Source organism: Hipposideros armiger, unplaced genomic scaffold (assembly GCF_001890085.2).
Source record: "Hipposideros armiger isolate ML-2016 unplaced genomic scaffold, ASM189008v1 scaffold_464, whole genome shotgun sequence".
NCBI lineage: Eukaryota > Metazoa > Chordata > Mammalia > Chiroptera > Hipposideridae > Hipposideros > Hipposideros armiger.
The window spans coordinates 837,736-845,084 of NW_017731814.1; positions in this window are offsets into that span (position 1 = coordinate 837,736).

Here is a 7,349-nt window from a genome sequence, read left to right on the forward strand (position 1 = left end):
AGAGAGAGAGAGAGAGAGAGAGAGAGAGAGAGAGAGAGAGAGAGAGAGAGAGAGAGAGATCGCTTCTCCAAGGAGAAGACAGGAAACTTCTCTCTACTGCTCTTAGAATGTAAGAAACTGGTAAAATAGCTCTGGGGGAGATGAGTCTCTATATCTCTCTGGAGCAGCACACTATCTCTAATTGAATGCTTATCATCCAATCATCCTTTTAATCCAGGTTGCAGTACTTTTGCTCAGAAAGCCTGGACCATGCAGAAAGGTGAAAATGTTTATGGAGTGTTGTCTCCCAGTATCTTCTTCAAAGAGGCCACCTTCAGCAGCCATATACTCACTCTAAAAATATTGTCAATGCTCAGACTCTTGTGTTCCTTTTCGGGGATGGCCTTCAGGTGTGCTGTTACATTGTTTTTACTTTGGTAGAGGTAAATCCTTTTGCTTGGAGGGAATCATCAGTAGTAATTTTTGAAGTTATCAAAATAATAATTTTGAGCCAGTAGGGTACATAAAACAGTAGGTCAAGTTGAGTAATATAAAAAATAGGTAAAAAATAAACTAATAGTAATGTGTCAAAAATTAATATTGACTGTAAACAGACATTCTGCAAAAAGAACATGAATGATATTACCACTTTATAGGGCTAGCCTGTACCATTTCCAGCATCTGACCCAACATTATCTTTGGTAAACTTTGTGCAAGAAGCAAGACCAAGTATTACCTGGTCTGCAGGAATATTAAGTCTAACTGGGAAGGTTGCAGTATAATAAAGAAGATGAAAATAAATCCATGCACAAAATAGAAATATATTACATATAGAATGTATAGGTTTGGAGAATTTCAGCTTAAAGAAGTTATCAGTGTAGATTTAATAGGAAAAAAAATGCATAATTGGGGGCTGGAAAGCTGCAGTGTGCAGAAGAAACCCAAGGGGTCCCTTTTCCATTTGCCGAGAGGATGGCCGAGGCCTTCCCTTTCACTATGGGCATTAATTTTTCCAAAATCTCCAGATAGCGTTGTGTTCACTCTGGACCTTCATTTCCACACTCCAGAGCAAGCTATTGCTGAGGCAGGTGAAACATGGACAATTTAGCGTGAGACTAAATGAACTGTAAATAATTAAGTAGAGGTGAGGGTGATGAGAGGTTGGTAGGAGTACAGAGTGAATCCTGAGAAAACACAAACAGAAAGGAACATGTAAGCAGACAATTGAGGGGAGGACTTTCTTAGCTCATACATGGCGCTTCTTTGTTCAGATCCAAATGAAAGACTATTTAGAGTGATGGTTGACAATAAAAGTTACGAAAGCATGGAACCTAGTGTTTCTCCTCAGACCTTTCAATTCCTTCATGCTCCGATTAGATTTCTTGCCTGCATCACAGTTACTGTATGTATTCAGCTTTACATTTTTGCATGATTTTTGGGTTTTTTTTTTTTCTCTAAGCCTCTGCTCCCTTCTTCGATTCCAACTTCAGAAACAAGCTCACACACTTGGAAGAGGAGTCTGGAGATTCGTCTCCCTTGGACTGTAAAGATGACAAATCTCTCTCAACTCTTTGCTTAGAAAATACAATTAAGTGGACTGGAGTAGGTCTCTCCAAAGAAAATTGGCTGGATTGAGATGTGAGTATCCTAGAAGCTGAACCAATAAAAATCAATCACTCCCATCCCCTGAGGAAATGGCACTGGGGGAAAAGTTTGCTTTGATATCTCTGTGCTGTGGATAAAATGTGCGTGATTTTTACCCAATCAATAGAAATCTCTAAAATGAAAGATTGAAGCTGTCAGGAATTGTAACATCTGTGAGATGAGAAATATTTGTTAGAATTGTCTCCACTAAATGCCAACCCCTCTCCCTCAGATCCCACCTAAGTGTTTGCATAGCTTGGGAGCACTGTGTGTTGTCTTTTTTGCTCAAGCTAAGAAGGCTTGAGAAATCTCCAAGTCTGTATGAGGCACTTAGAAAACGATAAAATAGCTAGCTAAACGACCTGTGGGATCATAAGGCAGGACGGAAGCTGCAGAGTGATGGGGTTCATTCTTTCCACTCATCTTAACCTGGAAGACTTGATCCTGTCCCGAACGTAAGTACTTCCAGGAAACAAGACTGCGTACTCCCTGAAGCACTCAGTGCCAGGATGAAGAACTCTCACCAGGAGGAAATTTGCTCTTATTTTTGGTCATGCTATTTAATTCCTTAATTCCAATTCTAGGTGCTTTTACCTCTGATGCCATGTTGGGACCAGAGGTCGCTGTATGCTGCACTGAAGGTGACATTTCTTGGAGGATACATTAATGGATTTGCTACCAAAGTCTTGAAATCATTTTGTTAATCCCCATGTCTTTGTTTTAATAAGGGAAATTATAGCATAAAAATCAGCAACCACACACCTGTAGCTTTTTTGCCCAATGCTGGCCTCTTTGAAATGATTAGCTGGACTGTTCTTTGGTTGACGATAGTTGTGTCTCTCCCAGCTCCTCATGACACACCCAACCCACTGTGGGAGAATGTGCTTTCAACTTCTAACTTCATGCTTGGCCAACTACTTTCTAAAAAATGGTAGTAAAATATACATAAGATGAAATTTACCATTTTAACCACTTAAAATTATTTTCCATTATATTTATTATGTTGAAACACAGTAGTTTTTCCTGCTATCATTGGAACTATCTTTAAGTGTACAGTTCAGTAGCACTAAGTATATTTGCTTGTTATGCAAGCATCACCGCCACCCATCTCCAGAACATTTCCATTTTCCCAAGTGCAAGCTCTATACCCATTAAACACTAATTTTCTATTCCTCCTCCCGCAGTCCATGGAAGCTACCATTCTACTTTCTATCTCTATGAATTTTTCTCTAGGGACTTCATAAGTAGATTCATATAATAGTTATCCTTTTGTGACTGGCTTATTTCAGCTAGCATAATGCCTTCAAGGCTCATCCATGCTATAGCATGTGACAAAATTTCATTCTATTTAAGGCTGAATAATATTCCATTGTATGTATGTACCATGTTTTGGTTATTTATCCATCTGTGGGTGAAATTTTGGGTTGATTCTACCTTTTGACTATTGTGAATAATTCTGCTTTAAGCATTGGTGTACAAATATTTTTGAGTCTCTGCTTTGAATTCTTTTGGGTATATACCCTCAGTGGAATTCTTAGATCATATGTTAATTCTATGCTTAAGTTTTTTTTGTTGTTGTTTTGTTTTTGATAACAGCCATCCTAGTGGCCAACTGCTCCTTCATTTATGGGAATTCACGAAATCCTATGGCCTTTTCCTCTACCTAATTTTGGTATGTTTTAGAGAAGTCATATTTTCTTGGTCAGGTGTCTGAAAAGTGCTCCCTAACTTACTTTTCCAGCTCATAACCTCACCTTGGATCATTGCTCAGGCACAGCTCTTGGTGTCACCTTCAGGTAACAAAATCATTGCAGTGATGCCTCCAGGTGATTTACTTTCTACTCCATTTTTCCAAATTATATTCCCACATTTCTTTTGTGATGTTCTGTCACCATCTCAACATGCTTAAAACTAACCTCATTATTCTGAAATCATCACTTACCCTCTATATGACTTTATGCAAATGATTTACTATAAGCCTGGGTTTCCTTGATTACAAAAGAAAATAATAACACCTAAAGCACAAGATTTTTGTGAAACCTAAATTAGATAGGGTCTGTAGAATGCTTGATGCAATGGTTGGCATGTAGCAATATTTTAATATATGGTAGCCATTATTGTTAACTTTTTTCCTAACTGGGTATCTGTCTTGATTTTTTCAGTTTTTTAAAGTTGATAATACCAGCATTCTCTAAGTAATCTCGTCTATATGCTTCAGAGTAAACCTTTTTATCCTACTTTATATCCACTCCAAAGGTGTTTATCAATCATCATTTTCAACATTTCTTGCATTATAATAACCTTTTAATGGATTGATACTTTAGCACAAGTTTGCTGAATCCCTGAGGCATTGACTCCAGTACTTACTTTATCCTGTACTTCACTAATGGATTCATTTTTNAGCCCAGCTCCAGGTTGAGCTGTTGTTCAGCATCTTAGCTGTGGAGGGCAGTGTCACTGGCCCTCATATGTGGGATCCGAACCGGGACCCTCTGGTGTCCCAAGCCAGTTCTTAACCATCGCGCCACTCGGTCGGCCCCAGGCACATTCCCTTTTTGAAGGCTGAGCTATTTGGCGCCAAAAGAAACTAAGACCACGTGACTTCTTGAAATATAGGCTTCTTGGGCTTTGCCTTGGCTGTACTATCTTTGCTCTGGCCCTTGAATGAGTCTCACTAATGCATTTCGAGGGCCATCAGGTCCCTAAATGACAGCTTAACAGTAGGCAATCAACCCCATGCCTCCTTCAACGTGATCAGGAGCAGCCCACGGGCAACCTGTTGCAGGTGACAAGGACAGGAAACCTGAAGCAAGGAGTGACCTATATCGCTTAGGTCCCGGAGTTCAATTTACTGGCATAATTGCCAGATGTAGTTTCCCTGCACCTCTTTCTGCTAAGTGCTCTTTAAGAGCAAAGCACTTAGTAAATTATAAGGAGGTAGCAGCACAAAAGTGCTTACAAATAAGAATTATGGAAAATCAGAAGCCAAACACTCACAACANGCAGGATATGAACCTCTTAGAGTTGTCAGAATACAAGAAATAAGAATAAATCATTCATTTGTTATTGGGAGTAGAAGGTATTCAAGTAAATGACAGTGTTGTTGATGTTGACATTATTATTTGTTAGATTTGTCTTCCCAAACCTTTGGTATTGGTATGGTTGAGGAGGACAAGAATACCAAAACACTGTGAATGACATGAACTTTGTGACAGCTGAAGTTGTCCTTTCCTTCCAATGTCTCCTTTTTGTAATGGAACCCAGCATATACCTGAACTAACTTGAGAGAAGGAGCCCTTAAGTAGAAGCAGGCCGTGTTGTTCTCATGGGGATATTTGGTTTCTCTTCTACTACATTTCTAGCCATGCCTAGTTTATTATAAGTCCCAAACTGGAATGCAGCACATGCCCTTGCATGGTGAATCTCATGATATGTTTTTTACATTACTAATAATTTATACTTTAGGTGGGTTGATTGATGTTTCCTTACTTTCGCTTCTGAAAAAAATGAAAACATTATCGACTGGAAGTAAAGCCATTTGATTGCATATTTAAAGCCTCCATAATTGTTCAAGGCTGCATGCTGGGCACTGGAGGATTATGTATACATTCTATTTCATCTGGAATGTCATCCTATGTAACTCTAGCCAATAACCCTTTTTTCATGGCTCAGTTAATGCTAGAACCTCATTGTTTATAGTAGATCTTTGGTACTTAATTGCTAAATTAGTTTTGCACATAAGACTCCAAATAATTACATGGTCAATGAAGACAGTAAAAGAGTCATGCTCCTTTATCTCTGAAGGGCCCAGTGCAGTGCTAGACACTTGAGTTTCATTCATTTGAAATATATTGAGGGCCTACTATGTGCCATGCTTTATGCTAGAGGTTGAGGATGTGATGGTGAATGATAAAGAGAAACTTACATTCTAGTAGACACAGACTAAATAATTCTGAAATTTATAACTGAGAGGGAGCCAATCAACACACCCTCAGATTAGGTTTGGGGGAGGCGCTGAGCTTTCTGGACCAAGGGGTGTATCTTGAAGCCTGACTTTTGCAAACTCAGCCTGAGCCCACAACATGACTTGATTTTATAAATGGGCTTGGTGATTCTCTTGTCTTATCATATTTGAAAATCTTTTCTCTCAGCTTCATCATATTTCATCACTCATAAAATATACGTGAAAATCAATGACATTAGATCACTGTATCTTAGTCTTAAGAGTTTTCCCCATCTCCCTAATGATGTAGTGAATCAGAAAATAATTAAAAATCATTTAGGTTGCAACCTCCCTTTTTCTCCCTCTACTTCACACCCCCCGTGCTTGCAAGGAACAGTGTAATTTATGTCTTTTTTCTCCACCCTGATTGCTCTAGATAGCTCAGGGATATGTTCTCAGATGGGAACTCTGCCAGAACCAGCAGTATACCCAGCCTTGCCTGGCCTCTCCATGAGACAGTGCCATGGATACACAATGGCTAAAACTATGAATAAACTTAAACCTTTGTGATCATTGCTTATTTTTCCTAACAGTAAGCAACAACTACAAAACAACCACAGATGACATTTTTATAGCAATTTACCATTTGCAGGATGTGTGCACATCCATTATCTCATTTGATGCCCACAAAAGCCTTGTGACACAGATATTACTCTTCTTCTGCTAACTATCAGCAAACCATGGCTTAGATAAAAGCTGGGGACTTTTCCAAGGTCATTCTTCTTATGAGAGTATAGAAATAGGATTATAGTCTTAAGGCCATTTCCTTCACCTCTACCCTATCTTTTCCACAGAGAGAGGAGAGTGGCAGGAGAAATAGAGGTGAGGGAAGGCTAAGGGAAGTGGGATAGGTTTTAGTCAAATTTGGTGGACCTTTTCCCATTTGGGACAATTAGGAGGATTTTACTGCATTATCCAGTCCTTTGCTCTACATGAGCCAAATGACAATATGAGTTAAGATATCTTCATCCACATAAAATTGGCTTAAGCAATAAGACATTTATTGGCTCACATATATCTATATTAAGCCTAATTTCAGGGACCTCTCCTGGTGACATGCGTATTCCTCAACAACCACTGGCCAGCAATGCGAGTCAAATTCCTTTTGGACAGCTTATACCTGGGGTTGGAAGCGGGGTCAACTTCCCTGGAAGCACTTGGCTTATGTGTTTAGGTTAAAGGTTGATTTCTATTCTAAATGTCCAATAAAATGTCCAACACAGAAGACTCAATAATTACTGAATTTAGCCTCAAGAGCAGGCTGTTCGTCAGTATAGATCAATGATTCTCGACCTTGGCCATACAAAGAAATCACCTGAGGATATTTTTAAAATGCTGATACCTGGGCCTCACCCCTAGAGGTTCTTATTTGATTGGTCTGGGATGAGTTTGGCATTGGGATTTTGAAAAGCTCCCCAGATGATTCTAATGTGAGATCAAGTCTGAGAACCATTCTGACAGATCCTTGCTACTCAAAGTGTGGTTCATGGACCAGCAGCTCTGGCATCACGTGAGAGTTTGTAAGCAGTGCAGCATCTCAGGCTCCCTCCTGGACCCACTGACTCAGAATCTGAGTATTAACAAGTTTCCCAGGTGGTTCACACGTGCACTAAAGTTTCAGAAGCACTGGTATAGATGATAATGCCTTGTTCCTGACCCATGTCAGGAACTTTTTACTGTTGCTCTCAAGTCCAGTTTGCGAGTCTTTGGTGATCTTACTGGC